Below are 14,003 nucleotides of genomic sequence, written 5' to 3'. Positions count from 1 at the left end.
CAAGGTTATAGGTTTTTGAATTACCAAGCAACTGCTTTTTTATTGGGATATTGAATTATTAGCTATTAGAGTCCAATTGCAATTTCCCCAATCTGAGATGACATGCTGTGGGCTCGGCCCTTTTTTAATAGGAATGTAGCTGGTCTATCAATGGGGCTTTAAAAAACTCAATATATCCCTTTTTTGTAGGCTTTAGTTGTTTGGAACTTCATGTTTTTCTCCAAATGGTATATTCTTTAAGTTCCATTTAGACAATGTTATATTCATCATCCTGAAATTGTTATATTTTGACCTCCTTTGCAGGTATTACTGGAAAATTATCCTTAATACATATATTAATGCCTTAATTAGTAAGGCCATCAAGTTTTCATCTCCCAGGAGACAAGGGATGAAACTTGCATAAAAACATCTCTTTTTTAGGATATTTGGCTAATTTATCATCTTGGAACACAGTTGCTATGCTGTACATGACCAGCAATGTTGAGTAACTTTGGATCAACTTTTCACCTGGTTATTGGAAATGCCCACTAGTGGTGAATCTTTCTTGCTCTTGGAGTAGTTTCTGCCATTAATGGGACAGTATGACTTACTCCAATTCCTTGTATCTACCCTGTTTACGCGAGATGAGGACAGTACGTCTGCATGTGTTACATAATTAATAAACAGAATACTCATATTAACATATTGCTTAGTATTACAGTTAATACAAAGTGATTCTTTTCTGCTAGGATCACTTTTCTTGTGTAGTTTTATGTTAATTTTCTTTAAAAAAATAACATAATGGACATTTAATTATTCAGGCTGGTCAGTTGACTATTCTTCACCCTTGGATGGTTGCAGGTTAGCCAATGAGAGTTCCTGTAAGATGTCTCTTTATTTTTATTTATTTATTTATTTATTACTATTATTTTTATTATGTTATGTTATGTTTTATTATATTATGTTATTTTATATTATTTTATTATGTTATGTTATTATGTTATGTTATGTTATATTATAATCACCATACATTACATCATTAGTTTTTTTTGTCATTTTTTAAAAATTTTTTATTGTTATGTTAATCACCATATATTACATCATTTGTTTTGGTGTACTGTTCCATGATTCATTGTTTGTTCATAACACCCAGTGCTCCATTCAGTACGTGCCCTCTTTTTTTTTTACCAAAACAAAACAAATCTTTTTTTTTTAAAGATTTTATTTATTTATTTGAGAGAGAGAATGAGAGATAGAGAGCATGAGAGGGAAGAGGGTCAGAGGGAGAAGCAGACTCCCCGCTGAGCAGGGAGCCCGATGTGGGACTCGATCCCGGGACTCTAGGATCATGACCTGAGCCAAAGGCACTTGCTTAACCAACTGAGCCACCCAGGCGCCCAAAACAAATCTTTATTTACAATTGAAAACTTAAACAGAAAATCTTGGGTTCTGAATCTGTGACATTTCCAAGGTCTCTTGATCAGAAAGGGCTGCAGCAGGCAGGGAAGCAAACACAGGGGCCAATCCGGATTATCTTACTCAAGATCGTCACCCAGAGCAAGGGAAGGCGTGATCAGTCTTGCTCTGGACTGTATCTCTCCACACTGTGAGATCACCACGGGCAGCTTGGGCTTATTGTTGGGGCCTGTGGGAACATTCTCAATCTTTCGCATCACTAGAAGTCCATCAATGATTTTTCACTACATGCTTCCCATCCAGCCAATCACACTTAGAGCAGGTGATGAAGAACTGGCAGCCATTTGTACTGGGACCACTGTTTGCCATGGAAAGCAGGCCTGGAGCTGAGTGTCTCAGTTTTAAAATTTTCATCTGCAAATGGGCCTCCGGTAAATACTGGCAACTTCAGTACCATCTCCATTAACAAAATCCCCACCCTGAATCATGAAATCCTTTATGACCCTGTGGAAGGTGCTCCCTTTGTATCCTATCAGAACCCCATCTTTTCTGAATTCTCCAGTGAAGAACTGCCTAAAATTCTCGGCCGATGTCTCTTTAGTCACCCAATATCACATATGTTTTGAAAATGTTCTTACTTTTTAACCACAACAAGGTGTTGCATTTCCTTCATGAGAGTTTACTTGGAATTGGTTATCTTCCAAGTTTCCTTGTCTTTTTGCTTCAAGGAGGTGTGCATGAATGTTGATGAGCAAACATTTTGAGTTGGGTTACTTTTAATGACAGAAATGCAAAAAAAAAAAAATTGTCCCTAAGTCCTTGCATTCACATTGATTTTTTCCCATTTTTTAAAAAAGATTTTTATTTATTTATTTGGCAGAGAGAGAGAACAGGTAGGCAGAGAGGCAGGCAGAGGGAGAGGGAGAAGCAGGCTTCCCGCTGAGCAGGGAGCCCGATGCAGGGCTCGATCCCAGGACCCTGGGATCATGACCTGAGCCGAAGGCAGATGCTTAACCGACCGAGCCACCCAGGCGCCCCGATTTCTTCCATTTTAACAACTAATGTTATTTATTCCTTTAAACTCTATGCCTAATATAAACTTTTTTCTTTATAATACACCTTTTAGATTTTTAGCTTTTTACGCAAACTTTTAGTACTCTCTTCTTACTGAAAAATTTTATGTCTCATCCATCACCATTTTAAAGGGAGATGGGGAGAAAGGGATTTAATTTGAGGAATCATAGAATTTTTGAACCGGCAAAGGGTTAGAGATCATTAGTGTGTTCCTTTCATTCTACAAATAAAAAATTGAATACTCAGAATGGACAACTTATCATTAAGTTGTATGTATGTGTGTATGTGTATGTGTACAAACACATATACCCCTTCTTAAATTGTTAAAAAATAATTAGTCATACCCTGTTGGAGCTGAGCTTTGGTAACTTCCCTGTAAGTGTTTTGGGATTCCTAGACAGATTGGGAGATGGATCAGAATGTCCTGGGGTCTGGGTTCGGACTGATGCTCTCTCCCTAAGGGACTGCTCTGAAGCTATACCAGAGGGTATGAATTAAATCAATTCCCTTTCAGACCATTCTCAATCAATTTAGAAACCAAAGGGATTATCAAGCCACTCTATATTTAGAATGGGAAAATGCCAGAGGGACAGTTCAAGTCTCAGGTTACTCTGAGCTCATACAGTCTGTGTGTCTGCCACAATTGCTCTGTATTTTAAGAAATTTTTGAGATAAATGATATGCCTTATGACTGAATTCTAGCATGAAAATTTTAGGTAAACCAGCAGATAATCTTGGGAATCATGGAGTTCATCTAATTCATTTTGCTTATATACAGAATGGAAAACAAATCTGGTTTAAATTTTATAGGACATTAAATTACTGTGGCATCAGAATTCATAATGATCAATTTATTCTAGCTTTTTAAAGAGTTACAATAAGAATAAGCAACAATGTACTTTAATTAGATATAAAATATTTTTTTGATTAAAGTGTTTTTGGATTATTAGTTAAAACTTTCCACATAATAGTTTTTTTTAAAGATTTTATTTATTTATTTGACAGAGACACAGCTAGAGAGGGAACACAAGCAGGGGGAGTGGGAGAGGGAGAGGGAGAAGCAGGCTTCCTGTGGAGCAGGGAGCGCGACGTGGGGCTTGATCCCAGGACCCTGGGATCACGACCTGAGCCGAAGACAGTTGCTTAACAACTGAGCCACGCAGGTGCCCCTCCACGTAATATTTTAAGCCATTTTCATGTCAGATAAACATAACCAGTGTGCTTTATTCATTAAGAACACATTTCGTAATTTTGTTGCACAGAGAAAGCTGAGGGGTGAACATCCATTAGCATTACCATCTTATATCTAATAAGATATATTTAACATAATAATCTAAAATTCTGAGACTGTTAACCCCATTCTCAGCAGAAGCTTTTTCTTTGATTGTGCTTTCTTATATTTGTTTCTTTGGATCTCTTTTTTGGAAAGGCTACATGACTAAGAACACAAGGTTAAAAACAAATTATTTGTCATTGGACTAAAATACTTTTGTTTGCTTATATTAGCACTTAACACTTTAGGGGCGCCTGGGTGACTCAGTTGTTAAGCAACTGTCTTCCGCTCAGGTCATGATCCCAGGGTCCTGGGATCCAGCCCCGCATCAGGCTCCCTGCTTCTCCCTCTCCCACTCCCCCTGCTTGTGTTCCCTCTCTTGCTGTGTCTCTCTCTGTCAAATAAATAAATAAAATCTTAAAAAAAAAGAACTTAACACTTTAGATAACTATGAAATATGATAACATTTTCTTAGTAAAATTAGTAAGACCGTGCATGTTTCTATGATGAATAACAAAGTCACTATGTTTTGTACTAGTTTTACATGTACATAATTGTTTTTAATATTATCAAAAACCCTCAAAAATATATAGTAGTCAATCCTACTACTTTAAAAACTATATTCTGGGCACCTGGGTGGCTCAGATGGTTAAGCGTCTGCCTCCGGCTCAGGTCATGATCCCAGGGTCCTGGGATCGAGTCCTGCATCGAGCTCCCTGCTGCTTGGGAGCCTGCTTCTCCCTCTGCTTCTCTCTCTCCCTCTCTCTCTCTCCTCCTCTGTCTCTCATTAATACATAAATAAAATCTTTAAAAAAAAAAACAAAAAAAAAAACTATATTCTTTAAGAACAAAGATGAGAAATTAAAGTTTTCCCTTAGAAGATGTCTTAAAAAGCTGTCCCTGAGTCAAGGAAGTAACTTGATAAAGACAGCAGTTGACTAGAAATGGAAACTGCTGTTTAGCCCCTGGAATAAAGCCCTGGAAACAGCTACATAGCTACATTTTAGGGGCACCTGGGTGGCTTTACTGGGCTATTAGCTTTATTGTTCAGAGCATATTGATTTATGCAAAAGAGTCAGCAACCTTAACTATTTCTTGGAAGAAATGAACAATTATTTTATATTAAAATTTAAGGAAAAAAATCACAGTTCACTTAAATTCATGGTACTGCCTAGGTAATTTTCATTATACCAATTTGCAAATATAATAACTTATCCCTGAAATCCCCTCGTCTGGCACTTCTTTCTTCTTAGCAAAATCTAATAGGGCAGAATTTCAGTTAAGTCTTGTGTCATAATGATTTGTCTTCTTTTCTTACTTGGGGAAGATTTTTTTCTTAACCTACTTTAAGGCAGTCAGGAAAATAAGTGTTTAAAGCACATCTAGTGATGCACTGTCCTTAGTTTTGTAGCATAAGTTGCTTTCTTAAGTTAATACAAAATATTCATTGTAAATTTATTGTGAGGGGAGATATATGTCAAGATGGGCCCACCATAATTCAAATGTATAAAGAAAACTATCTTTCTTTATGTTATCACTGTTCTCATTTGCCCTCAAGCCCTTCATCTCACAAAGGGAGAGGGAAACTTAATTTGTCAATTAAACTAATTCCATTATTCCCTAGTCAAAACTAATTTTTTAGAGGAGATTGACAAATAGTTCAAGTCTTTTCTGTTCTTATCTTGGGAAATGGAGAAGAACCAATTCCCACATGGTGTTGAATGAGAGCCCCATGCACATTTATTGTTCTTCCATTGAGGTGTTTATCTTTTTTTAAGATTTTATTTATTCGCTTGAGACAGAGAGATACAAAGAGAGCATGAACAGGGGAGAGGCAGAGGCAGAGGGAGAAGCAGGCTCCCCTCTGAGCCAGGAGCCAGACGTGGGGCTCAATCCCAGGACCCTGGGATCATGACCTGAGCTGAAGGCAGATGCTTAACCATCTGAGTCACCCAGGCACCTGAGTTGTGTATCTTAATGGTCTCTGGAAAACAAAATCGGTGTGATTGCTCTCTTTCATCTGCTCATGATGGTCCATGTCTGGTGTGATTCTTGGTTTTTTTCTTTGGCACGGTCAAGATGCAATGGTGGACCCTTTCTTGTCTTCAGGTCTTGCTGGTAGTACTTTCTTTGATTCTGGCTGAGACTCCAATTTGCTCATTTTCTTAGATGGTCTTTCCTATAAATATTCTATTACAGAATCCCTTGTCTTCTTCCTGCAAGAATCTTATTAGTGAGCTCACCACCTGGAACCCTCAGCTACTCTTTACATCTTCTCTGGGACCTGCTGGGAGTTCTACACCATCTCCATATCTGACATAGGCCAAAACACAGCATCCCGACTCTGCTATATTTGCTTTATATTAATGCACAGCTTTCTTCATGGTGGTCTTCTTCTAGAGTCCCGGATGGGAATGATGGCACAAACCTGCTTTTGGTTTCTCTGGCATTTTTGGGCTCTTCCTACCACTTTTCCTTAGATTTGGCCCTGGTGCTGAGGATACTTTGGGAACAAAGCAGGAGATGGGAGGACACTCGTGAATAAGCTCTTTTCCCTTTCTCTCTCTATTTGGTTCCTTTTCCCTTGGTCAAAAGGGCTTTATTCTTTCTCCTCTTATCTCATTGGGACTTCTTTCAGTCAAATCCTTCTATTTTCTTAGCTGGATTTGCCCTCTCCTAACTGGGGCAGAAAATGATTAAGGATTGCTAGGAAAGAGATCAAAAAGGAAAATATATCAGTAGATATTTTTAAAATATCCTCATTATACTCTTCCTCATAATACCCCTGGAATTTCATATAATGCTATCCCTATTTTAGAAATAAGAGGCCAGTGAGAAAAATTAAGGGCCGTCAGTAATATACAGGACTAAAACTTCAGGTTTCCATGCTTTAGAAACACATCATTCAATGGCTATTTATCAGAGCCCCTACAGTGTGTGTGAAGTTTTGGGAATATTAACAAAGCATAAAACATTGGCCCCTTTCCTTCTAGTTAGGTAGATACGATTGATGTGTTGTTGATTAAAAATGGCACATGAGTGTCCAATGAATCAACACTGTCATAGTTCATAGATAGAGTGATTGATTCAGACTGGGCTGGTGAAGGAACATTTTGCGAGGCAGTAAAATATAAGCTACTCTTAGAAGTATGATAAGATTCATACTGGAGTAGTGGAGGGAATATGATGGTCTAAGGGAAAGACATGACTGTAAGAAATGAGTGGAGAAGGAAGATATAAAATTTATTTGAGAAACAAATAATTCATTTCCTTAGTCAATCACCTATTAAGAAATGCTAGGGAAGTAAGACTGAACCAGAAATTTGGGGATGTCCTATCTTGAGACATGGCTAGGTTTGCCCTGATTAACAGGACACTTGGTAAGAGTTATGACCTGAAACTAAATGTTGCCAAAATGTAGGGACTCATATGCAAGTCCTAAGAGAAACTGGTGGTCAAGTCACAAGATTCCAAAGAGTGTGGAAGCAGGTTGTAATTTTTAACAAAGCTGCAGTGGTGAGAGTAAATATGGAAGAGAGCCAGGGGTCTTTACATGTGAGTAGAGCTTAGAATTCAGAGGCTATAATACTTGCAGACCAGAAGGCTGCAGGGGAAATTTCTTAGTGGATGGAAAGGCTCCAGTCCAAAGAACAGCTCCAGTCCTGAGAATAGCAAGAGGGAAGGCCCCCCCCCATCCCTGAGAGGGTCACTAGGATAATAACACAGCCTTGATGAACAGCAAGGGTCATTTACGCTCTCTGGGAATCTCATCCAATCTCCAGGTTTATTGATGACATGCACTTGTATGTGTCTTTCTCATGGCAGCACAGTTTGTTGGCAAGGATGGATTTTGGAGTCAGACAAACCTGGAATTCAGACAGGCTCAATTGTGTTATTGGCTACTTGTATGATCTTGGGGCTGTGACCTTAATATCCATTAAAAAATATCTTAAATGGAGATTAAACCTCATAATTAAAGAGTCATCTTAACAACTGTTGGTGGATGAGGTAATATATGTAGACTGTCCAGCATATAACAGACACCAAGTATTAATTTTTCCACTTACTGATATCACTTCCTTATTCTCAAATGCTTAGAGTCTCCTTCATCTAGATGCCCACACAGCACCTCAGATAGAATTCCTGCTGTTGAATTCATTATCTCCACTCCCAATCCTGCTTTTCTTCCTCTTTTCTATTTGCATTTATGGCAATACCAGGCTCCCTGTTGTAAGCCTTTAACCCAGAGGCTATCAAGGGTACAGAGCCAGGATTGGGGTGAGGCCAGGGATGTGAATTGTGCAAATGCAGGGTCAGAGCCTGTCTTTATTGAAATTTTTGATAGTTTCTGTCACAGCCAATGTGGAAAACAGTATGGACGTTCCTCAAAAAATTAAAAATAGTATTACCATATGATCCAGTAATTCCACTACTGGGTTTTTACCCAAAGAATACAAAAACACGAATTCAAAAAAGATACAGGCACCCCTATGTTTGTTGCAGCATTATTTTCAATAGTCAAATTATGGAAGCAACCCAGGTATTCATCCATAGAGGAATGGAGAAAGAAGACATGGTAGATATATACAATGGAATATTACTCAGCATAAAAAAGAATGAAATCTTGGGCGCCTGGGTGGCTCAGTCGTTAAGCGTCTGCCTTCGGCTCAGGTTGTGATCCCAGGGTCCTGGGATCGAGTCCCACATCGGGCTCCCTGCTCTGCAGGAAGCCTGCTTCTCCCTCTCCCACTCCCCCTGCTTGTGTTCCTGGTCTCGCTTTGCCTCTCTCTGTCAAATAAATAAATAAAAAAATCTTAAAAAAAAAAAAGAATGAAATCTTGCCATTTGCAAGAACATGGATGGACCTAGAGGGTATAATGCTAAGTGAAATAAGTCAGCCAGAGAGAGACAAATACCACATGATTTCACTCATATATGGAATTTGAGAAACAAAACAAATGGACAAAGAAAAAAGAGAGACAAACCAAAAAACAGCCTCTTAACTAGAGAGAACAAATGGATGGTTCCCAGAGGGGTTGGGTGGGGAGATGGGTGAAATAGGTGAAGGGCATTAAGAGTACACTTAATCGGGATGAGCACTTGAGTAATGTATAGAATTGTTGAATCACTATATTGTACAGCTGAAACTAATATAACTAATATGTTGACTATACTGGAATTAAAATTTTAAAAATTATGAATAAATAAGAGATAAGTTTTATGATATGTAAATTATACTTTAATAAAGCTGTTTAAAATGTATAAAAAAGCAATTTTTGATATTTTGTTAATGCATTATTTTGCAATAATCTTTACTTAAAAATTATTATATATTGTGTTTGTTTTGCATACTGTTCTTTAAAAATTGAACTAATTTGTCCACATTTAAAAATTAGGAGTTGTCAGATAAGAATCCAAATTTATGGCTTTTTGGAAAAATTCTAAAACCTGGCACCATTAGATCTGTATTTCCCACACCAGCTGTTGGATAGAGATGAATAGTAGCTACTTTTTGTAAGGGGCCATGAACTCTCCAGTTTGCCACAGTTCCCACCTTTCTCTCCTTGTATGTACCTGTATGTTCTTACACTTTACCTTTGTACCCCAGCTTTTTCTTCTCTCATTCTTTATTCTTTTCCTTCTCCTTCCTTCCTTCCTTCCTTCCAGAGTGAGCATTTCATGCTACTTTATACTTTAAGTTACTCTTCTATACTTTTTCTCGTCAGCTCTTTTCCATGTTATGCTGCTTTATGTCCATAGGATCAAAGAAAAATAGAACTGTAAGAGAAGTTGGTCTCCTCCCCTTATTTATAGGCAAGAAAGCTGAAACGTAAGAAGGTTGAGACTTTTCAAAGGTCGTATAATTAATAAAGGAAACAAATTAGACCCAAGCCTGTCTTTGAAGATAAACTTCACTACTTTAACCCCCTTGTTGATATTTTTAAAAAGCCTCTCCTCTTTTCTTCCTCAATCCTGAAATTCTAACTCAACCACTGAACCTTTGTCATGGCAAATTTTTATTTAGAGTAAATCATCATTGTTTAAGGGTTCTGTTCCTTTGCCCCAGCATGCAACAATTTTGGCTAAAAATGCTGGGATTCTGTGGGGAAAGCAGACTAAAAGCCCCAGGGATAGCAGGTACAAGATAAAAATGGGTGTGTTTTTGCTGTGGTAAAACACAAAAGAAGAGGGGAAAAGAGGAGGTCAGAGAACCTGCAAGACTTTTGATGGCCTTTGCCTCCAGGAAAGTCAAACCAATTTGCTGGATTGAAACCAGGTCACACCTTTGCTGTGCTCTCCTCTTTCCTCCTTGAGATAACAGTTGAGAAAATTACTCCATGGGAGGTGGAGTTTTTCTTTCCTGTGTCATAGGTCTCAGTTGGGATAGTATTAAACTGGGAACTTACTACATAATCCTCTTAGTCAAGGAAACTAAAGCATATATGAGAAGATAAAAAAGTGAAAAGTGACGTGTGCAATGACAGGTTCTTGAAACCCTCTTACATAACACTCTGTGAGAAGGTGAAGATCAGGACTTCTAATAGCTGTAGCCTGTCTGTATCGTCAGTATTTGTTAACAGGGATCAAAATCCAGGGCAGAGGGTGAACCCTCTACCTAACTGCCCAAGAGTTTGTGGAGGAGGGTGTGATGGTCTTTACCAGTTATTCAAACACTAGTCTAGGTATTGCTGTAAAGGTATTTAGTCGATGTGATTAAAGGCTATAATCACTTGACTTTAAGTAAGGGAGATTATCCTAGATAATTTGTGTGGATCTGATTCAAACAGCTGAAAGACCTTAAGAGCTGAGTCTTCCCTAATAAGAAAAAATTTGCCTGTGGACAGTAACTTCTCTCTTTCTTGAGAGTTCCAGTCTTTCTTGATGGCCTGCCCTGTGGGTTTCACACTTGCCCAGACAGCACCCACAATTGTGTGAGCCAATTTTTTGCAATAACTGTCTAATATATTATATATCTCCTACTGTTCTGTTTCACTGGTTGAATCCTGGGAAAGTGGGGGAAGTCGAGAGGTATCTGAAGGGTTTTGTTCTGTGTATAGCATTGGCATCTTGAAGATGCTAGAGCTGAGTACTGGGGTGGGAAATATGAACATGTTTAGATGCCAAATCTTAGTCCAGATGCTTTTATAAAATCAGTGAAATGTTTCTAATTTGGAGGAAGTGGTTCATACTGACTACTAACACTAAAATAAAATTTGATAGGGTGATAAGCATGTCTTATGTTCCAACTATACAGGATGATGTAGATTTTATAGTTTTTAGGCTTCAGCAACTCAAGTTCCTGAAGTTAAATCAAGCTCATTTTCCAGTTCTGGATGTCAAGGACAAAATGTCAAGGAACTGCACATTTGAGAGATCAGAAATAGAGATTGGTGAATTTCACTGTACTTATCCTGGAGACCTGTATTCTAAACTACAAGAAGTGCTTCTGTGAAACATTAATAATATTCAATCCTAATTGCCAAAACATTTCTCAATGAAACATTTCCTTTCTCTGGCCTCCTGCTTTCTGTCCAGGTCCCAGTCTTTGATCACATTTATTTTACAGAGGGACATCTCAATGTGCATCTTCCAGAGAGAAGAATGTTACTGAACAGGGCTCAGGGCCTTAATTCAGGAAAACTAATTGGTATGTAAGCAGTGTGTTCCTGCTTTTTGGCATAGTTGAGTTAACAGAGTTAGGTCTGTGTGACTCATACCTCATTTCAGAATTTTAGCAGAAATGACATCTAAAAAGAAAATATAGATAAAGAATAGAGAGATCAAAATTTAAAAAGGTAACTATTAAAATGGTTAGAAAATGTACTAAAATGATGAGAAAGATGCTGACAATGTGTTAACAAATGAATTAACCTCATATTTTATCAGAGATCTGTTTTAGCCCTCATTTAAGCAATGTTATGTGTAGAGCTAGAGTACTGAATGTCTTTTGTAATGTCTCTTAGAAATGTTTATAAAGAGCTATCAATCGTGTCTAAAGTCAGTGCTTGAGTCTGTTATGTTTTTGCAGAAGTACTACTCAATCTTCTATTGAATAATTTTATATTTCTATAGTGAATATGATTTTTCTGGACAATAGTTATGTCAATAAGTCAGCACTTAGGGGCTTAATATAATTTCAAGTCAGAAAAAAACGTAATGTTGTTTCAGATAGGATTAAGTTCAGTTACATATAACAGAAAATCCAAAGCAAAAGAGGTTTAAACAAAATAGAGGTTTGTTTCTTTCTCCAGTGAAAGATGTCTGGAGGTATGATGTCCCTGGCTGGGGTGGCCATTCCTCTGTCATTGGGGAGCCAGACACTTCTATGTTTTGGCTCCACTGTCTTGGAATATGGCTTCCACTGTCACTTCATGGTTTAAGATGGCTGCAGGTATGCCAGTCATCATGTTTGTGTTCTAAGCAACACAAAAGAAGGGAGGGGGACAAAAGGGGAGCAATTACCAGCTCAGTCGGAGCCCTTTAAGAAACCTCCATGGAATTCCACAGAGCAATCCTCTTTCAGTGTTGAGCGCTAAATCCCTTCGCGGTATTGAATGTTAAGGAATCTGGGAACACTGTCATTTATCTGGTGCATTACATTGCCCTGTGTGAAGTAGGGCAACAATGAAAGAGGTAGAGAGCTAGCCATCTCTACCACACATCCCTATTTGAATGCACATTTTAAAAAAGGAAACAAATGGTAAGAGCATTGTCTAAATTAGAAGGAGAACCAAGATCAGGATTCTTTTAAGTCTGACTTCTAACAGAATAATAATGTTCTCTTTCAAGTTTGTTACCATTAACTGGAGCATTTTGGTTTCTTGGTGGCCTTCTGAATGGTTTTGAAAGTTGGAATGGTATAACCGGGGCAGAGAGAAGAGAATGAGTTACTGGAGGAGATGTAGGAATATACGGGTGTGGTATGTGTATGTGTGAATGAAAGGCCTTTTGAGTGCGGAGATATGGATGGACTGGTGAGTGGCTGGCTGAAGAATGAACCCTTCTTGCTATGCTAATGGACTAAAATGTTGGAGGTCCAGTGTGTTTGGGAAATGAAATGTGATGATTATACTAGACAGAGATTTGAAAGCCCAACTTCCCTTCTCTTTTCCCTTTTGGGAGACTGTGCCTTTGTGATGCATTGTTGATGCTTTATGTAATCTTCCATTCTCCTTTATTCCAGAGCAATGCATAGTCTCCTTTTGTGGTTGAATTAGATTTATATGGATCAAGCAGAGTGTTTAGAATTTAAACAGTCTTGGTGTTGGCTGAATGTTGGGGAGAAATATTTGAATCTAAGCTATCACGTTTGTGCCAAGGTTTTGGAGATTCCAAAAGCCACTGGGGAACTTTTTCAGTGCTAACTGGAGCATGTAACCTATCACAAGATTTCTAAGTCTCACAAAAGACACTTAGATCATTAGATGGGGTCCCAGAGGATATACATTTCTGAACTGGGGCAGAGACTGTGATTGTAATCTTTTTTTTTTTTTAAGATTTAAAAAAAAATTATCTGACAGAAAGAGAGAGCACAAGCAGCGGGAGTAGCCGAGGGAGAAAGAGAGAAGCAGACTTTCCATTGAGCAAGGAGCCTGATGTGGGGCTTGATCCCAGGACCCTGGGATCATGACCTGAGCCGAAGGCAGATGCTTAACCGACTGAGCCACCCAGGTGCCCCTGTGATTGCAGTCTTTAGCACAGTTCCCTCCCCACGTTCATCTCTTATGTTTAGTGGGCTGGAGATTGTGAAATGTGATAAGTACTTGATACGCACACAGCTAGCACCTCTTAGACTTCATCATACCACCAGACCGAACATTTCTGTCTGCTTTAGCCCAGGAACCCACGGAAGACATGCCTACTGGGGAATATGCTTATAGTAATACTTAACCAATTGGTATACACCATATGGTTTCCTTTAATAGTTCTTTTTTAAGAAATGGTTAAAATAAAGAGTGAATAACAATATTTCAAAGGTGGCACATGGTATGTGTGATTTCCCAGGTCTGTCCTTATTATGATATTCAAGTATATGACAAATGAGCTGTTTAACAATTAGTCTATAGCTCAGTGTCCTGCCTTCAAAACACATGAGAAATTTCAAAGTATTTTACCCACAAAAACCTATCAAAGTTTTGATGTGGCTAGTCTTATCAGAGGAAAGCTCTACTATCATTCTTAACAAACTTCATAAATTCTTATCTAGGGAATTTTCATCTATATCATGTGTAATGATACCATGAAGCTCCTTAAATAAATT

The 14,003-nt window shown here is 38.2% G+C and overlaps 1 pseudogene; it reads right to left on the bottom strand.

The window, feature by feature from the left end:
* Positions 1 to 1,514: 1,514 nt before the first annotated feature.
* Positions 1,515 to 13,599, bottom strand: LOC118357288 (annotated as a pseudogene).
* Between the last annotated feature and the right edge of the window lie 404 nt (positions 13,600 to 14,003).

The sequence above is a fragment of the Zalophus californianus genome, chromosome 8 (assembly GCF_009762305.2).
Source record: "Zalophus californianus isolate mZalCal1 chromosome 8, mZalCal1.pri.v2, whole genome shotgun sequence".
NCBI lineage: Eukaryota > Metazoa > Chordata > Mammalia > Carnivora > Otariidae > Zalophus > Zalophus californianus.
Note: the sequence above shows the minus strand (reverse complement) of the source record. Positions and strands in the feature narration are given on the sequence as shown.